The 18,612-nt window shown below is 42.0% G+C and overlaps 1 long non-coding RNA gene across 1 annotated transcript; it reads left to right on the forward strand.

Moving 5' to 3' along the window:
- The first annotated feature begins 4,159 nt into the window (after positions 1 to 4,159).
- LOC144372351 (uncharacterized) lies at positions 4,160 to 8,998 on the forward strand. Its single transcript, XR_013432366.1, has 2 exons — positions 4,160 to 4,304; positions 7,009 to 8,998. It is a non-coding gene; the product is annotated as an uncharacterized LOC144372351 (long non-coding RNA).
- The last annotated feature ends 9,614 nt before the right edge of the window (positions 8,999 to 18,612 follow it).

Genomic DNA, 18,612 nt, shown 5'->3' on the forward strand with positions numbered 1-18,612 from the left:
TTGAGTCTGAGGTGCAGAAGAACTGTTTCAGAAAGCAGATGTTGGCAATTAGGGTGCAGAAAGGCCGTTATAGAGAGTAGAGGTTGAAGACTGCAGTACAGAAGGACTGTTACAGAGAGCAGAGTTTGGAGACTGGGTGCAGAAAGACTGTTAGTGAGAGCAGACGTTGGACACAGAGGTGCAGACGGATTGTTACAGAGAGCAGAGACTGAATATTTGGGTGCAGAAATAGCATTACAGAGAGCAAAGAATGTAGACTGAGGTGCAGAAGACTTTTACAGAGAGCAGAGTTAGGATACTGAGGTGAAGAAAGATCGTTTCAGAGAGAAGAGTTTGGAGACTGGGTTTCAGAAGGACTGTTACAGAAAGCAGAGGTTGGCAATTGGGGAGCAGATGGACCCTTACAAAGAGAAGAGGGTCGAGACTGTGAAACAAAAGAACTTTTACAGAGAGCAAAGTTTAGAGACAGGGTAGAAGAAGAATCATTCCAGAGAGCAGATGTTGGAATCTGGGGTGCAGAAGGACTGTTACAGAGAGCACAGGTTGGAGACTGGGGTGCAGAAGAAATATTGCAGAGAGCAGAGTTTGGAGACCTGGGTGCAGAAGGACTGATACAGAGAGAAGAGGTTGGAGACTGTGGTGCAGAAGGATCTTACAGAGAGTAGAGGTTGGAGACTGCGGTGCAGAAAGACTGTTGCAGAGAGCAGAGGTTAGAGACGGGGGTGCAGAAGGACTGTTACAAATAGCACAGTTTCGAGACTGGGTTGCAGAAGGGTAATACAGAGAGCATTTTGGAGACAGAGGTGCAGAAGAAGTGTTACAGGAGCAGAGGTTTAAGACTGAGTTGCTGAAGGATTGTTGCAGAGAGCAGCGTTTTCAGACTGAGGTGCAGAAGTACTGTTGCAGAGAGCAGATGTTGGATCCTGGGTTGCAGAAGGATCATTGCAGAGAGCAGAGGTTTGAGACTTGGGTGCAGAAGGCCTATTAAAGAGAGCAGAGTTATAAGACTGGGGTACAGAAGGCCTGTTACAGAGAGCATAGTTTGGAGATTTGGGTGCAGAAGGACTATTACAGAGAGCAGAGTTTGGAGAATTGGTTGCAGAAGGATCTTACAGAGAGCAAAGTTTGGAGACTGAGGTGCAGAAGGACTTTTATTGATAGTAGAATTTGGAGACTGAGGAGCAGAAGGAACGTTGTAGAGAGCAGAGGTTGGAGACTGATGTCCAGAGGAATTGTTACAGAGATCACTGGGTAGAGACTGGAGTGCAGAAGGAGTGCTACAGAGAGCAGAGTTTGGAGATTGGGGTGCAGGAGAACTGTTACCGAGAGCAGAGGCTGGAGACTGGGGTGCAGAGGACTGTTGCACAGTGCAGAGTTTGGAGTCTGAGGTGCAGAAGAACTGTTACAGAGAGCAGACTTTGGAGACAGGGGTGCAGAAAGACTAATACAGAAAGTAGAGGTTGGAGACTGGGGTGTAGAAGGACCGTTACAGAGAGCAGAGTTTTGAGACTGCTGTAGAGAAGGACTATTACAGGGAGCAGAGTTGGAGACTGGGGTTCTAAAGGATCATTGCAGAGAGCAGATGTTGTAGACTGGTGTGCAGAAGTATCTTACAGAGAGCATAGGTTGAAGACTGAGCTGCATAAGTACTATTACAGAGACCAGTGGCTGAAGACTGGGGTTCAGAATGATCGTTGCAGAGAGCAGAGGTTGGAGACTGAGGTGCGGAATGATCGTTGAGGAGAGCAGAGGTTGGAGACTATGGTGGAGAACGATACTTACAGAGAGCAGATGTTGGAGACTGGGGTGCAGAAGGACAGTTACAGAGAGCACAGGTTGGAGACTGGGGTGCAGAAGAAATGTTGCAGAGAGTAGAGGTTGGAGACTAGGTTGCAGAAGGACTGTTACAGAGAGCAGAGGTTGTAGACTGAGGTGCAGAAGGACTGTTACAGAGAGCAGAGGTTAGAGACTGGGGTACAGAAGAACTGATACAGAAAGCAGACTTTGGAGACTGTGGTGCAGAAGGACTGTTGCAGAGAACAGAGTTTGGAGACTGGGTTGCAGAAGAATATTATGTAGAGCAGAGTTTAGAGACTGCAGTGCAGAAGGATTGTTACAGAGAGCAGAGGGTGGCGACTGGGGTGCAGAAGAATCTTACAGAGAGCAGAGGTTAGAGACTGGGGTGCAGAATAACTGTTGCAGAGAGTAGAGGTTGAAAACTGAGGTGCAGAAAGATCGTTGCAGAGAGAAGAGGTTGGAGACTGGAGTGCAGAAGGCCTGTTACAGAGAGCAGAGTTTGGAAACTGGAGTGCAGAAGGCATTTTACAGAGAGCAGATGTTGGAGACTGGGGTGCAGAAGGATCGTTGCAGAGAGCAGAGGTTTCAGACTGAGGTGCCGATGGACTGTTACACAGAGCATAAGTTGGAGTCTGAGGTGCAGAAGCACTATTATAGAAAAAAGAGTTTGGCAATTGGGGTGCAGAAGGACCGTTACAGAGAGAAGAGATTGAAGACTGCGGTACAGAGAGCAGAGTTTGGAGACTGGGATTCAGAAGGACCATGGCAGAGAGCAGAGGTTGGAGCCTGGGGAGAAGAAGGATCAATGCAGAGAGCAGATGTTGGAGGCTGGGATGCAGAAGGACTGTTACAGAGAGCAGAGGTTGAAGATTGAGGTGCAGAAGGATCATTACAGAGAGCAGAGGTTGGAGACGGGCGTGCAGAAGGATCTTACAGAGTGCAGAGGTTGTATCCTGGGGTGCAGAAGAAATGTTGCAGAGAGCATAGATTTGAGACTGGGGTGCAGAAGGACTGTTACAGAGAGCAGAGGTTAGATTCTGGGTTGCAGAACGACTGATACACAAAGCAGAGTTTGGAGAATGGGGTGTGGAAGGACCGTTACAGAGAGCAGAGTTTGGAGACTGGGGTGCAGAAGAACCGTTGCAGAGAGCAGAGTTTTGAGACTGAGGTGCAGAAGGTTTTTTACAGAGAGCAGAGGTTGGATACTGGGGTGCAGAAGGACTGTTACAGAGAGCAGAGTTTGGAGACTGGGGTGCAGAAGGATGTTACAGAGAGCAGAGTTTGGAGACTGAAGTGCAGATGGACTGTTGCAGAGAGCAGATGTTTGAGACTGAGGTGCAGAATGATGGTTTCAGAGAGAAGAGGTTAGAGACTGGGGTGAAGAAGGCCTGTTATAGAGAGCAGAGTTTGGAGACTGGGGTGCTGAAGGCCTGTTACAGAGAGCAGAGGTTGGAGACTGGGGTGAAGAAGGACTATTATAGGTAGCACAGTTTGTAGACTGGTGTGCAGAAGGATATTATAGAGAGCAGAGTTTGGAGACTGAGGAGCAGAAGGACTGTTACAGAGAGCAGAGTTTGGAGACTTGGTTGCAGAATGATTGTTGCAGGGAGCAGAGTTTTCAAACTTAGGTGCAGAAGGACTGTTGCAGAGAGCAGATGTTCGAGAGTGGGGTGCAGAAGGACTCTTTCAGAGAGCAGAACTTGGAGACTGGGGTGCAGAAGGATTCTTTCAGGGAGCAGAAGTTGGAGACTGGGGTGCAGAAGGCCTGTTACACATATCACAGTTTGGAGACTGGTGTGCAGAAAAATATTATGGAGAGCAGAGTTTGGAGACTGAGGTGCAGAAGGACTGTTACAGAGAGCAGAGATTAAAGACTGGGTTGCAGAATGATTGTTGTAGAGAGCAGAGTTTTCAGACTTAGATGCAGAAGGACTGTTGCAGAGAGCAGATGTTCTAGAGTGGGGTGCAGAAAGAGTGTTCCCGAGAGCAGAACTTGGAGAATGGGGTGCAGAAGTTTTCTTGCAGGGAGCAGAGGTTGGAGACTGGGGTGCAGAATGATTGTTGAAGAGAGGAGAGTTTTCAGACTGAGGTGCAGAAGGACTGTTGCAGAGAGCAGATGTTCGAGACTGGGGTGCAAAAAGAGTGTTCCCGAGAGCAGAACTTGGAGACTGGGATGGAGAAAAATTGTTGCAGGGAGCAGAGGTTGTAGACTGGGATGCAGAAGGACTGTTATAAAGAGCAGAGGTTTTAGACTGGGGTGCAGAAGGCCTGCTACAGAGAGCAGAGCTTTGACACTGTGGTGCAGAATGATTGCTGATAGCTTGTGAGCCTCTTTCTGGATACCTTCTTTTCTGCACAGTCCATCAGGCCCTCTCTCCTCACCCTGCTCTTTTTTGGCTTTATGAGCACCTGTGACTTCCACAGTCACTCTAAGCCATGACTCCCAGGCCTATCTCCTGGGAACCTGTCCCGCTGCCTCCTGGAATCTCCTTGGGGAGACCCCGAAGGTACCCAGACTCCAGGCCCATCCTTCTTTCCTCCTTTCCTCTACCCAGACATGCTTCTTCTCATTTTTTTTATGTTTTAATGAGTGATCCCACTGCCACTCAGCTACCCCACAGACCAGGTGCCCTCTTGTTTCCTCGTCACCAGGATTTTAAAGTGCTCCACCCAGGGCTCCTCTTCAGAGCTTTTCCCCAAGCTCCAAATGTCACATCTTCACTTACCAGATATTTCCTTTTAATCTTGTTTTGGCACCCGATTACTCTCCCAGACGACATGAAGGAATTCTAACCGAAGCACATGGACTGTAGAGACTATTATGGCTTAGAAATAAGGTATTCCCCCACCAAAAGCTCAGGGTCAGCCACAGTTGCAGTGTTATGAGGTGAAATGATTAGACTGTGAGACTTGTGACCTAATCTGTGGATCCATCCATTTTGTGGGTTAATTATCTGAAAGGCCCACTCTACTGAGAGGAGTGTGGGCAGGTGGAGTGTGGCCGGGGACATGCCCTGGGGAACTACATCTTGTCCCCTGTGAACTGTCTCCTCCTGACCCCTCCCCCGCCCCAACCTTCTGGCTGCCATGAGCTAGGGATGCTTCCCCCCTTGTTCCCTTCCACCTCGGCATCCCACCTCATCTCAGGCCGGCAGCAATGTGTCAGCTGGCCCCAGACCAAACCTCCAAGCCAGGAGGTCAGAGTGCATCTCCCCCTCCGGGTTGTTCTGGTCAGGCCTGTGGTAACTGTGGCAACCGTGGACTGACCCAGGGAGTAGGTGTTATGAGTGGATTGGACCTACAACCGTTTCCTAAATCCACAGATTCTGTCATTTTCAGAGCTCAAGCCATTTCCTTCTGGATGGCCTCTTTCCAGCCTGCCCTCACATATAATGCGGTCTACTAGTGATTATTGAGATTCTCCAGCCGTCCTGGTCCTGCCCATTTGCACACCACAGCTACCTCTTAGGCAGCCAGACCCATGGACCTCCTGCAGCCCACTGAGGAGAGAAGAGAGATTTTCTGAGGACCCTGTTAGAAGTCCACTCTTATTTTTTTTTTAAAGACCACACTCAGAGGGCATGTTTCAGGCAGTCCTTCACATGCGTCTTTGAGAAATCAGACTCACAATAATTTTTGTGATTCTCTCCCAGGCTCCAATAACCACCGCTCTACTCCCTACTTCTCTGAGATAAACTTTTTAGCTTCCAAAAAGAAGTGAAAAACTGCTATTTCTCTTTATGTGTCTGGCTTATTTCACTTAATATAATGTCTCCCATGAGCTAGTTTTAAATAGAAACTGCACAACAAATTCTTTTATGTCAGATTTAAATTTTATTCTGAAGAGATAATTCAAAATTGTCACATATGTTTATGTAGGAAAATGTTCATTAAAATATTTATAGGACTGGAGATGATCTGAATGTTTAGCCAAAGGGGGGAGATTAAGTTTATTTAAGAGAGATGTAAGTTTATTGATCATCTCAATAGATGCAGAAAAAGCATTTAACAAAATATAGCACCCCTACCTGTCAAAACAGTAGAAACACTAGGGACAGAAGGAACTTTGTAAAAGCATTGTAAAAGCTATCTATGCTAAACCCAAGGCAGCATCATTCTAAGTGGAGAAAGGTTTAATGCATTCACTCTAAAAACTGGAAGCAGACAGGGTGCACTCTCTTTCACCACTTCTATTCAACTTCATCATTGAAATTGCCAGAGCCATTGGACAAAAAAAAAAAAGAAATTTAAGGTATACAAATAGGTCAAGAAGTATTCAAATCTCACTCTTTGCTGATAGGATCATGTCATCTTCTTAAATTTTTTATTAGAGCATAATAGTTATACATAGAAGTTGGGTTGATTTGGAAAAGATCCTACGTGCATGGAATCTGATTTACTCCATTCAGTCACCACCCCCCATCTCTCTCCCCTTCCAGCCCCCATTCTCCTTTCTCTACTGATCTTTCTTTAGGTCATTTATCTGTTAATTTCTGACTGGTGCTTTCTACATATGCATACAGGTGCAGTCCCCTGTGGTAGACTTCCATGTGCACATAACATGATCTGCGTAAAGACCTTTCACATTCCCTTTTTTCACAAACCTTTACGCCCTCTCATTCTCCTTCTACTCCACTGATCTTCCCTGTATACTTAAGATAGCCAGTCCAACCCCTCTTCATCAAATTCTTTCCTCTATTTTGCTCTGGACCTGATAATTTCAGCATTGTACAGGAATAGTTAACTTCTGCCTTTCCGAACACAGAGATCAAGATTGATGTAAAATGAGAAAAACTCTACATAGGAAAACACTGAACGCAACACCTACTGCTTCTGCAGATGATGACTCTGCTTTGTAAATTTTTTTCTTAACATTTGCAATGAAAATGAACTTCTCAAAAATCCTATGTTTACATAAAAGGACAAAAGGAGACAGAGATTACTGAGACAGTGAGAAATGACTTCACACCATGATGAGGTCGAATAGCTTTCTGTTGGATTCTAGCAATTCTCTGGTTACTCCCACCCACCATCACCCCTGCAAATGTGTGCAGCTCCATGGGTCTGATTCCCTGAGACCAGTCCCACAGATTATCAGTCTCCAGGCTGCTTTTCATTCGATATTATTTGCCATGTTGCTGCAGATTAACAAGCCTGTTTGGGGTGCTTTCAGTCCATTCTCATCCTGGTCTCTTTTTCTCTGTTTTGTAGCTATGACAGCATTGGAAATGAGCAATCAATCATTTGTCACTGAATTCATCTTCTTGGGATTTTCCAACCACTCCAACCTACAGGGATGGTTCTTCCTGCTCTTTCTGGTCATTTACCTGACCACTCTCCTGGGGAACATGCTCATAATAGTGACCACCATGGTCAGTCCTGCTCTCCACACTCCAATGTACTTTTTCCTCAGCAATTTAAGCTTCTTGGACATCTGCTACAAATCCACCACCCTCCCAGTACTGCTGATGAACTTCTTCTGGGAGAAGAAGGCCATTTCTTATGAGGGCTGCCTTTCCCAGATCTTCTTCTTGGTGACACGTGCTGGCCCAGAAGGCTTCTTACTGGCTGTGTGGCCAGTATGACTGTGTTAGCCAGGTCTGTGTTAGCCTGGTGACTGGGTCCTGGCTGTGTGGGCTGGTGAATTTGGTCACACACACGGTGCTCGCCATCACACTCACTCTGTGTGGGCCCCACCAGATCAGCCACTTTCTCTGTGACACCCCATTGCTCCTGAAGCTCTCCTGCTCAGACACCTCTGTCAACGAGTCAGCGCTCCACGTTGTCAGTGCCACCATGGGCCTGAGCCCCTGCCTTTTCACTGCAGGCTCCTACGCACTCATCATGGAGGCCATCCTGGGGATTCCCTCTGCCCAGGGCAGGAGGAAGGCCTTCTTCACCTGTGCGTCCCTCCTCACTGTCGTGGTGGTCTTCTATAGAACAGCCAACTTCCACTATGACAGGCCCAGAGAAGGCTGGACACGGACACCCTGGTCTCTGTGCTCTTCTGTGTGGTGACACCTATGTTGAAGCCAATCATTCACAGCCTGAGAAGCAACGAGGTCCAGAGTGAATTGAGGAAGCTGGCTGGGAGACAGACTGTATAGTGAGATTAGAACTAGATGATGGTTTCATTCTAGGAAATGTCTTAGTTGTAGAAATATGTGAACTCTTCAGCAGCAAATTACAAGAGCGCTCTCTCCATACACAGTGTCTCATGACCACTGTGGTGCCCCAACCAGGGGAAGCACACTGTGCTAAGTATGGTGACCTCACCTGGGTTCTCTAATCCACAGGTATTTCAGAATATTTTTATTACTTTTCTCTCCAAAAAAAGCTTATACCCAAAGCAGTCAATCTCCTTTCCCCCAATATTGCCGTTCTAGCCAACACTAGTGAATGTGAAGTGCTATGTGCAATGTGACTTGACTTGCATTTTCTTAATGGATCTTGATTCTAAGTTTTAAATAAACACCATTTCTGTGTTTCTCCTTCACATGTGGAAAGACCCATGTATACACTCGAGTTTCTGTGGATATTTTTAATGAAGTAATACTATATACGCCTTTTGGATCTGACTCCTTTCACTTAGGATGTTTGCAATTTTCAGTTATATTGTAGCTTGTATTAGTATTTTAGTTTATTCCTCCTTATTGTGACTGATTTTTATCTTATAAAAATGCCGCATTTCTTTGTTCATTTTCCACTGGATAGTAATTTTTACTTTGTGTCTGTGTGGTGTTGTACTGCAGATTGAACCCGGAGCCTCCTGCACACTAAACAATGTTCTACCAGAAAGCCAGAGCCCAACACTTTTAAAAATTTTGTTTTGAGACAGTGTCTTGCAAATTTGCCCAGGTTGTCCCTTAATTTGTGATCCTCCTGCCTCAGCTTCTTGAGTAGCTAGATTACAGACCTGCCTTGTCATTTTCACTTTTTGACTAATATGAATAAGTTTAGTATATATAATATGAACATTATATATAATATGAAAATTATATCAACATTCATGTACAAATCATTGGTGGACAACTTTTTTATTTATCTTGAGTTTGTAAGTAGGAGTGGAAGAGGTGGATCATTAACTCCATATTTAACTTTCTGAAGAAGTTCCAGATCATTTTCAGACTAGTGGAACCAGCTTACCATATTATTAAGAGTGGTGAATAAAGCTTCTGATTTCCTCACTCCCTTAACAACACATCATTGTCATTCCTTTTATTGTGACGACCCTGGAATATGTGAAGTGCTTCATCAAATGTGCTTTAGATTTGCCTTTCCCTAATGGCTAATCATTCTAAGATCTTTTAGGAGTACTGTTAAATGTGTCTCTCCTAAGCATGAGGAAAACCCCATTGTATTATGGGAAATTTTAAATTTTAGAGACTTTCCTCTTTATCTAATACTTTTATTATTATTTTTGTGCAGTAAAATACTACAAGACTTTCAAGCATGTTGTCTTTTCTTCATCTGTGCCCGAAAGAGCTGTTCGATGACTCTTTTTTTTTTCTCCTACTTTTAAACTCCATAGCAAACAATTTCTTCACCAGGTCATGAGCATCAGCAGGATCATAAAATTAAGGGGCACGAAGTCATAAAGGGTTTGGTAAGGGATCAGCCCTTAGCAGGAGTGGATCAGCTGAAGATAGTGGGGATGCTTTTAATATTGTGGCTTCTGATATCTGTCCATCTGGCAAAGTATGTAACATGAAGGAAAAACTTAATATGCCGTGCGAAATCCATCCCAATAAGTGTACACCCCCCCTGAGTCCTTCTCTCCCTAGTGGGAAAGGAAGGCAGTCTTGAGGTTTCAGCCACCCACAACTTCTTAGCAGAAATCTCACTCTGAACTTCGCTCACCCACATCCTAGAAGAGAGAGGACGCTGATCTTCTCGCTGCATGCTGGGAACAGGTGATTGCCAAGACATTAATGAATCCAACAGCGAATTAACTGCTCTCCATTGTTGCAGTTGAACTCAAGCCATTGCCCTTGAGTTGTGTTTGCACATTGAGGAGTCCCAGAGCAGCTGCAGAGGAAAGGCTCGTTGCATATTCCCAACAGGTCAGCCCCAGACCTCTATAAATGTCCATCACAGGAAAATGAATTGTGAGAGATCAGAGGATTTTGACTCATTCATGAGGCCACAGATATGCGACAGGCAACTTTCAGAATAACAGGTCCGTTTTGTGGTGAATGGAGACCAACAGCCAGTTTTACCAAGAGCTTTCTTTGCAGCCCAGGTGCTAGTATGGAGAGCAGCAAGGGCCACACCAAAACCAGAAATCTTCGCCTCTCTGTTAGAGTTGCTGGTAAGTAGTTTAATTACCATCACAATTTTCAAAAACACTATCCCAGAATCAGGATATACCTACACCTTAAAAACATATTACAGAATATTGTACATATTTTCATTACCATTTTGATGGCATTTATGTAATGACCTATCATAGCACCTTTTCTATGTGTGTCTAAGTTTCCACAATACTACTTGTATTGCCAGAGTAGAAATAACTTTAGAGGTTATCACAAAACCTGAGGAATTTCGCATGATGCCTCCAGTACTGGAAGAAAACCCAAAACATAACCAGAAACCCTGGGATGCCTAAATTTCTTAAGTGAGATGATGTGTGTGGAAAATTACTTATGGTAAACAATAGATAATGCTAAGTGTTAATCCTCTGCTTTTGTTGAGCAGGACAAAAAGGAATAATTTTTAGGGAGAAAGTATAGGGACACATTCCCAATTTATTTTTAGGGAGAAAGTATAGGGACAAATTCCCAAGCAATTTACTGGGCAACATGAAAATTGGATTCAAAAATTTTAATCATTGCTTGTGCTATTGAGATCAAATAGGAATCATTGTTTCCCTGATGTGCATAAGGGTTTTCATGATCACACCATTCTTTCTCGTTTTGGTCATGCCCATTTTTTTTTTTTTTTTTTGTTTGAGGAAATGAATCCCTAAGGTTAGTCAGCAAAACATTTCATTTATTGCCAAAGCAAAAAAAAAAAAAGTTATTCTTTTAAGACTCTAGACTTATTTATTTTATTTTGTTTATATTTAGATATTAAAATTAGTTGTTCTTTACTGAAGCACTGACTTTCTATTGAAATTTAAATAGTTTAAGCTTCTTAAGTCCCTGAGATTTGAAATTTTAATGAAAGCTGTGTTGGCCTATTAATCATGTGCAATGAATTATTAGAACCAAAGACAAGAATGTCTGGGCATTTAAGATAATAAGACAGTTTACTAATATATGGTATTATCATCAGGTAACAAAGTATCACTACAAATAAGAGTTATTACATGATAAATTTTCTGAGTCAATTTCTTTTTTGTTTCTTAAATAATAACTGTTAATACACATTAAATGTACAAATTAATGTACATTATGCAAATTAAAGGGATTCATTGATGTTTCCCTACTTGCATTAATATATTGTGCATTAATTTCAATTCTTTTTTCTGCAAAATGGGGATAATAGGTTATCTTATAGGTTGTTGTGTAAACAAAATAAGTTAATGCATGTAAAAGTTTTATAGGCATTTAATAAGTGTTAGGTATTTTTATCTAATGTGTGTCTCTATTCGTTACTCAATTTGAAAAATCCTGATTGGATTCAGGTATGTAAAAATTCATCTTTTCAAAGAAATTCACTGAGTTTTGATAGAATGGATTATCCAAAATTCAATCTAATTTTTACAGAAAACATGCCACTTTTAAACTACATTAAACAAGGTTTATAAAGTCAGGCATTTATGTGTATTGAAGCAATCTACGAAGACTCACACTCGAATTGTTTTTCTATGAAATATGCCCTAGATGATTATGATGATTATGGTTATTATTATTGCAGAGCAGAGGGTTCACTATTAAGTTGATCTAATTCCTATGCTGCATTATATAAATTCTAAGGAGCAAGTACATATTGTGTCACAAAGTGTCATTCATGAGTTATGATTGTTAATAATGGATTCTAATGGTGACCATGATGATGATTCAATCTAATGTTCTACATTAATAAAAAGCATAGAGGATAAGAAAAATTGTTTGGGTATCATCATTCACCCTACCCCACACCTGTGACCTACAAGAAATTAGCCAGTAAAACCAAGGAAAGACTTATATGTAGATAAAATTATATAAACATACATTGGGAGATTTTTTTAATGCCCAATGAAATTGTCCCTCCTGAACTGACCTTTATATTTAAGACCTTTACAATAGCAGTATGCACAACTTCCGAGATTGTACTTTTAAATCCCTGAACATTTACGTTTAGTTTTCTCTTTTACACATCCACAGACCATGTACCAATTTCCCATAGTAAAATCTGCTGGAACTGCCTTCTATGTGGAATTTTATTTCTTTTTTGGAAAACATCTAGATATCTACCTATAAAAGAGATTGTCATATTGATCTTTTTGATACGGGGAGTTAAAAAAAGTACATGTCACTGATTTCTAAATGACTTGAAGTTCATGAAGGTAGTTGATAGAGAAAACAGAGAACGTAAGAAATGTCAAGTACATGTAGCTTCCAGCTCCATTTCAAAGTTGATTTATTGTAAATCAATGCTAATAAGGTAACCTCTTGTTTAGGGAAATTATTTAGAGAATGCGATACCTACAACTGAACTAGATAGTGTGGTGTTTTTAGTCATTTCTGGATAAACTTTTACTACAATTTTCGTGAACACCAAGTATCACAAGAATTTCTACTTTCTCTGTTTCCTTCTCTACTTTCTCTATTCTCCTGGGGGATTTCATTTTCAACTTTGCTGTAACAGTTGCCTTCAAGACAATGACTCCCAAATCCACACCTGCAGTTCTAGGCTGTCTGTGAAGGGCATTTCCACTTGATTATTCCACAAATAACTCACATTCAACATTACTCAAATCAAATCCACCAAACCTCCTCTACATCTGCTATTCCTCACATATTCCTGTTTTCCTGAGTGATCCCACAAGCTGGCCAGCCTGCCAAAACTGATTTGTTGTCTTTACCGTGTCCTCTTCAACTAGGACTTTAAAGTTCTTCATATCCTTCTCCATGAGGGCTTCAGAGATTTTCTCCCACCTTCAACACAACACGTCTTCAGATACAGACCACTTCATTTTGATCTTGTTTTAGCACTCAGATCACTCTTTTGAATTAAACAGGTGAGTCTAAAATCTGGGAAACCAGGTTTCACAGTTATGGACCCCTGCTCTTTGGACTCACACGCACAATTACATGAGTGGGTCTATCTGCGTGTTCTAGACCTAGAGATCTGATAATTTTCTAAAACCCAGTCTATCTCCCTCCAGATGTCCCTGTTTTTAGTCTGCACTCACCTGAAAGAAATTTATGGTCCCCTATTGTTGATACTCTGCAATCATTGATGTCCATGCTCATACCCAAGCCTGGCTTCCAGAGACACACCTGGGCTCTCTGGTGGCCCATGGCATGGTGGGGGGTGGGACGTTTCCCGAGGTTTCTATTGCCAAGTACCTTGCTTAGAAATCAGGCCTGACACAGCTTCACAGAGCCTAGTCCTGGCCCCATAGGCTGATACCCTGCCACCTCCCCTGAAGTAGCAGGCTCCTCAGAATGACCCAGGGCTTGGCAGCATCCACTGGTACTATCCCACCAGCCCCTTGAAGCCTAGCTGGAGTCTCCATAGAAACAGGGTACATCTCTATGGAAATGGGCTCGCTCCTCCCTTCCCAGTGTGATGCAGCTCTCAGAGAAGCTCAATAGTGAGGGTCTTTCCATTTATAGAAATTAGCATAACCAGGTGTTCTGAGCTTGCTGAGCCTTAGATGGCAGATTCCTGCTATATTCTTTGAGATTTCTGCCATCAATGTTGCCTGTGATGCCAAGTTGCCATCCCACTAACTATAAGACAGTGTTCTCAGTCAAGACCAATCCCACAACCAATAACACACACACACACACACACACACACACACACACACACACACACACACATGCACACGCCCATCCATCATGGTGAACAAGGCTTTGTATCTGTGATACAGACCGAATGCACCCACCAATCACTTTCACTGCTTCAAATAGATCGTGATCAGGAAACAACTGATGTCACTTGTAAAATGTGATATGTCCTGGACTATCACTGTGGTAAAAAAGAAGTAGAGAAATGCAAAAAATGGGAGAAAATACTTAACCTCTTAGAGACATATAAAAATATTTAGATGTGGTTCCAACCAATCCTGAGTTAAAAATCATCTTGAAAAAATGCTTTCACTTCTGTTTATCAATTTACTTACTTACTTACTTACTTACTTACTTACTTACTTACTGCAGTACTGGGGATTGAACCCAGTGGCACTCTACCATGAAGCTATATCCCAAGCCCTTTCAATTATCTGGGGCGGGGGGTCTTGCAGAGTTTCAAATTTATGATCCTCCTGCCTTAGTCTCCCAAGTACCTGGGATTACAGGCAGGTACAACTCTTCCCCATTAATTACTTATTTTTAAAATAAGGCTATTTTTAAAAATTGAACTATAATTTGTACTCAAAGAATGCACAGATCTAAAGTGTACAGGTTTATAATATTTTACATATATATGAACTACCAAAAATCAGGATACAAAACATTTCCATCATTTTAGAAAATTCCTTCATGCTTCAACCGATATCACCCCTGAGCTCCAAAAAAAAAAAAAAAAAGACCATCATTATTACTTGACCATTATAGCTCTTTTGCTAATTTTTGAAGTTTATTTAAAGGAAACATAGAGTATATATTTTGTATCTGGCTTCTTTCACCCAGAAATTTTTTTTTAGATTTGTGAATGTTATTAATGTTCCAGTATTTGTGTTTCTAAAGTAACTGAATTATTCCACTGCATGATAAACCGTGATTTGTCTTCTATCATTCTGCTGAAGGCATAATATTTGTTTGAGTTATTATGAATCTTTACACAAGAATTTTTGTGAACTGTGCATTAATTTCCTTGAAAATATGCTAGGAATGGGATTGTTTTGAATAGAATAACTACATATTTAACTAAATTAGAAATTACTAAATATTTTTGAAAAGTAAGTGTATAGACTTCAAATTTCACCTTGAGTATCTATCGAAATAGCTAGAAAGCATGTTGTTTTCATCATTATAATAACCAAAAAGAGCAAAAGAAAATGCAAATTAATGACTTTCCTTGACTTTATTAGGGATGAAGATTATAAGGCAAACAACTAACCGAAGTCTGGGGAGAGATAAGCAACCAAAATAATCAAGGCATTTTTTTAACTATGGGAGAACCCACTAGATACATAGGAGTTTATTTATAAAAAAAACTCAAATAAAAAATAGTTAATGGATTGCTAAAGACTAAGTATAGACTGTTTTAAGAGCATAAAGACCCAGAGGGCTATAGACATAAGATGTTTGTATTTTTTCTTTTTCTTCATGGATTCCACCAAATTCTCTCAGGAAAATAGGGAAGTACTCTGAGAAAGTGTCTTTAACGGTATCATTTCTTGGATAGGTGGAGGAACAAAGAGCAGCAACAGCAGCCAAAACTCCTCCCAGACCCATTTCCTGATTTTTTGCATAGAACAAAAGCTGTAGTCTTCAGGGGCAAGAGTAACAGAAACTGTTACATTAGGACACTCAAAGGAAAACCTTTGTAGCTATGGAAAGGAACAGGCCGAAATGTCTAACGTCGGGAGGAATAAGAACTAGGCTCAGCCATATTGCTAGAAAGTGGGTCACTGTGAAGGCCATATCTCTGTTACTGAGTTTACAGTACCTAAGGCAGGGCTTCCTGGAAACATCAGAAATCCCTTCTCTGTTTCCCACTAGTCCACTAACATGCATTGACTGAAAATAACAGTAGAATACAGCTGAGAATTCTTCAAGAAATAGATTATCTCTGGAGAACAGCAAAAATAGAATACACAAAAGCAAGCAGGGAACAATATTAACAAACTGAACTCAGCCATATAGAATAAGGATAACATTACAGTCAATTGAGATAAATCCCAGAATGCAAGGCTGGTTCAATATTCAAAAATTCAATCAACCGAATTTCCATAGTAACAGACTAAATAAAAAATATATATATCATTTCAATAGATGCAGAGAAAATAAAAAAATTCAATATCTATTTATGATAAAAAGTATAACTAATTGAAACTAGGGGCAAAGTCCAATGGTAGAGTGCATGCTTAGCTCTGAATTCGAAACCGAGCACACATACACCAAAAAAAAAAAAAAAAACTACTAGTTAAATAATACAAAAGAAGAAAAATACCTAAGTATATATCATTTGTCAAAATTTCTTGTATCTTATAAAACTTAAAAAAATAAATGTTTCTACTGAAAAAAATAGATCAATGTATTTAAAAGCAGGTGACTTATAATTTTACTTTTAGTGAAACTGATGTGAATCTGCAATCTGTATAAGGGGCAATATGGGAGTGCATAACCCACTTGAATCAAAATGTGAAATATGATATATCAAGAAATATGTAATGGAGTGGTAAGACAAGATAATACAAATGGAAGAAATGATTTACAGTAGAAGGGGTAGAGAGAAAAGGGGAGGGGAGGGGAGGGGAGGGGGGATAGTAGAAAATAGGACTGACAGCAGAATACATCAGACACTAGAAAGGCAATATGTGAATCAATGGAAGGGTAACTGATGTGATACAGCAATCTGTATACGGGGTAAAGTTGGGAGTTCATAACCCGCTTGAATCAAACTGTGAAATATGATGTATTAAGAACTGTGTAAGGTTTTGAACGACCAACAATAAAAAAAAAAAGAAATAATCAGAGATGATCACAGATACATATGTATGAAAGCTTCTATTCCAATATTTATGATAGTAAATGGAATGGAAGGTTTCTATGTTCAATAAAAAGGGAGATATTAACTTAATTTCATGTTAGGAAATTAAGATTACAAGGCAAACAACTAAATAGAGTACAACAATATTGGGAAATTTTGCTTTGGATATTCTAAAGATAGATAGAGGTAGAATGGGATGAATGCAAAGAGAGCTTTGATTTTGTGACCTGTTCTATTCTTCTGAATAACTTTCTGCATTTTCCTCATTTTTCCACAATGAAAACTTATTACTTGAAATAACAGACATACAAAAAAGAATTCATCACAGTGAAGCACAGTGTTAGGAGGGAGATACTGCAGATTCAATGAGACACAGGGGTTGATAGCTAGTCGTGCATTTTGACCAAGTCTCTATTTATTCTTACAAAAGAGCACCCATGCAAAAGTCTGTGAGAAGTTATGCTCTCTCTAAAGTCACTCCTATACATCTCTTTCCAGAGTCCAGGCATCTCTGTATACAATATTATTTGCCCTGTTGCTGCAGATTAACAAGCCTTTTTGGGGTGCTCTCAGTCCATTCTCGTCATGGTCTCTTTTTCTCTGTTTTGAAGCTATGATACCATTGGAAATGAGCAATCAATCATTTGCCACTGAATTCATATTCTTGGGATTTTCCAACCACTCCAACCTACAGGGCTGGTTCTTTCTGCTGTTTCTGGTCATTTACCTGACCACTCTCCTGGGGAACATGCTCATAATAGTGGCCACCAGGCTCAGTCCTGCTCTCCGCACTCCAATGTACTTCTTCCTCAGCAATTTGAGCTTCTTGGACATCTGCTACAGATCCACCACCCTCCCAGTACTGCTGGTGATCTTCTTCTGGGAGAAGAAGGCCATTTCTTATGAGGGCTGCCTTTCCCAGATCTTCTTCTTGGTGACAAGTGCTGGCACAGAAGGCGTCTTACTGGCTGTGTGGCCAGTATGACTGCTGTGTGGCCACCTGCCGTCCTCCTCAGTACCCAGTCATCATGAGTGTGAAGGTCTGTGTTGGCCTGGTGACTGGGTCCTGGCTGTGTGGGCTGGTGAATTTGGTCACACACACGGTGCTGGTCATCACACTCACTCTGTGTGGGCCCCACTAGTTCAGCCACTTTCTCTGTGACACCCCATTTCTCCTGAAGCTCTCCTGCTCAGACAGGTCTGTCAACGAGTCAGCGCTCCACGTGGTCAGTGCCACCATGGGCCTGAGCTTCTGCCTCTTCACTGCAGGCTCCTACGCACTCATCATGGCGGCCATCCTGGGGATTCCCTCTCCCCAGGGCAGGAGGAAGGCCTTCTCCACCTGTGCGTCCCACCTCACTGTCGTGGTGGTCTTCTATGGAACAGCCAACTTCCACTATGACAGGCCCAGAGAAGGCTGGACATGGACATCCTGGTCTCTGTGCTCTTCTGTGCGGTGAGCCCCTGTTGAGCCGCGTCATTCACAGCCTGAGAAGCAACGAGGTCCAGAGTGCCCTGAGGAAGCTGGCTGGAGAATGTGCATCACTTTGCACGATCAAAGTCTAGACCAATCTTCAAACTGGAGTATACAGTCATCTGAAAAAAGATGCCTCCCAGAGACTTGTAGGCACCTGGTAAGAGAGTTTGTATCTGGAGCTTCAACTCCAACTCCCGCTTTTAAAATCTCTGAGACTCCTTTCTCTTCTCTCTTTTCACAAACACCCTTTTCCGACTTTCAGGTTCAAGTGTGTCGGACACCTTGTGTGGGTGTTCAGCACCATCTCTGTCCGTCTGTGTTCTCCCCACACCAGAGGGACAGATAGTACGAGAACCTCGTTTCCCACACTCCTCTGCCTGCAGGCCTCTATTTTAGGAGGTGTTCTTTCAAGATCAGCCAAACACTAGGCAGAGAGGAAGAAAGGAGAGGAAGAAAGCGGGTTCTTTTGGATCCCATAGCAGCAGCTGCAAACCAGCCCTGTAGAGGCAGAAACTAATCTCCTT

This window comes from Ictidomys tridecemlineatus, assembly GCF_052094955.1.
Source record: "Ictidomys tridecemlineatus isolate mIctTri1 chromosome 12 unlocalized genomic scaffold, mIctTri1.hap1 SUPER_12_unloc_6, whole genome shotgun sequence".
Classification (NCBI taxonomy): Eukaryota; Metazoa; Chordata; class Mammalia; order Rodentia; family Sciuridae; genus Ictidomys; species Ictidomys tridecemlineatus.